The sequence below is a fragment of the Sciurus vulgaris genome, assembly GCF_902686455.1.
Source record: "Sciurus vulgaris genome assembly, contig: HiC_scaffold_182_arrow_ctg1, whole genome shotgun sequence".
Classification (NCBI taxonomy): Eukaryota; Metazoa; Chordata; class Mammalia; order Rodentia; family Sciuridae; genus Sciurus; species Sciurus vulgaris.
This window is the reverse complement of record NW_027632871.1, coordinates 335,756-337,675: the sequence shown is the minus strand read 5'-3', so window position 1 is coordinate 337,675 and position 1,920 is coordinate 335,756. Positions and strand designations below refer to the sequence as shown.

The 1,920-nt window shown below is 44.3% G+C and overlaps 1 pseudogene across 1 annotated transcript; it reads left to right on the top strand.

The window, feature by feature from the left end:
* The first annotated feature begins 246 nt into the window (after positions 1-246).
* LOC306652392 (chloride intracellular channel protein 4-like) lies at positions 247-1,333 on the top strand (annotated as a pseudogene). The gene has a single exon. The product of its transcript is annotated as a chloride intracellular channel protein 4-like (transcript).
* The last annotated feature ends 587 nt before the right edge of the window (positions 1,334-1,920 follow it).

The following is a 1,920-nucleotide window of genomic DNA, read 5'->3' as shown; positions in this document are numbered from 1 at the left end:
CATCCATTTGCCTGCAAATGCCATAATTTTATCATTCTTTATGGCTGAGTAATATTCCTAAGAAGACTTTTCTATAAAGAAACTATGAAGAAAGAAATTCATAAAATTATATTGGTAAATACTGACTATAAGAAAAAGCAGCGCGCGGGGCTTGGGCGGTGCTGAGGAGCTGAGGCCACCGCCAGCTCGACGCCGCGACTGTCCTGCAAGCGCAGCGTGGTGGAGCCGGCAGCTAGAGTACCGGAGCAGGAGCAGCAGCCCCGCTGCCATTCGCGGAGCCCAACCGAGCCGGCCATGGCGTTGTCGATGCCGCTGAAAGGGCTGAAGGAGGAGGACAAAGAGCCCCTCATCAAGCTCTTCGTGAAGGCTGGCAGTGACGGCGAAAGCACAGGAAACTGCCCCTTTTCCCAAAGGCTCTTCATGATCCTTTGGCTCAAAGGAGTCGTATTTAGTGTCACAACTGTTGACCGGAAAAGGAAGCCTGCAGGCCTGCATACCTGTAGAACTTGGCTCCCGGGACCCACCCACCATTTATAACTTTCAACAGTGAAGTCAAAACGGATGTAAATAAGATTGAGGAATTTCTTGAAGAAGTCTTATGTCCTCCCAAGTACTTAAAGCTCTCACCAAAACACCCAGAATCAAATACTGCTGGAATGAACATCTTTGCCAAATTCTCTGCTTACATCAAGAATTCAAGGCCAGAGGCTAAAGAAGTGCTCTGAGAGGGGACTCTTGAAAACACTGCAGAAACTGGACGAGTACCTGAATTCCCCGCTTCCTGATGAAATCGATGAGAACAGCATGGAGGACATTAAGTTTTCCACATGTAAATTTCTGGATGGCAATGAAATGACATTAGCCGATTGCAACCTGCTGCCCAAACTGCACATCGTCAAGGAGGTGGCCAAAAAATACCGCAACTTTGATATTCCCAAACGAATGACTGGCATCTGGAGATACCTAACCAATGCCTATAGTAGGGACGAGTTTACCAACACCTGTCCGAGCGATAAGGAGGTTGAAATAGCATACAGTGATGTCGCCAAAAGACTTACCAAATAAAACAGCACTTCTGAGAGATGTTTTCAGATCTTCCCCTAAGAATATGCTTTTCCTAACAGACTGCTCATCTTCCTATAAAGTAGAAATGTATTTTGCATGAACATGCAGTTATTCAAGGTTAGGATCAAGGATAGACAAGATATAGTAGTTATCTTAAAATATACACTCCTAAGCAGTATTATTCTAAGACCCTCTCACCCTGCCTACCTCCCTCCCAGTGTATCCTCCTCCTCTGACTTCAGGACACTCCATCACAGACCCTTCACTTGAAAGGCAGTTTGCCATCTCTCTGGAGTCCTCACCATTCTGTGTATAGATGGCAGAACTTTTGAGGTACAATGTTTAGCTGTTAAAATAGTAGCCATGACATCAGTCAACCCCAACCTGGTGCATAATACAGGTACAGAAGAATTTATGTATTTTTTTGGCATTTTGTAGTATTTAGTAAGAGTATATTAAAGGATTGCTACTGTATCAGAAATACTCTTTCAGTTAGTCTATCCTAGATACATACTGAAAGATACCACCACCAGAGGAGGGCGCCTTCCACAGAAAGTCACTACAAATCCTGATGTTCTTTCTAGACAGATTTTTAGTTTTGCCTGAAATCATTCATCCTTCATACAGATTGGATCATCTGACTCTATGTGGAAGGTGGAAGTTTAGAGGGAGGACTGGTATTCTCAAGGTCGCCAGCATTTTGTTCTTAGGAGGGAAACCAGTGGACGCCTGATACTCTGTGTTGTTAGTCATGTGTTTCGCCCAGTGCCATTCATTAGGAACAGGATCAGCTGCAGTTTAAAAAGCTCCTTTAGGTAACCATACACCCTGCTGTTTGTAGATTTTTTTTTGAGC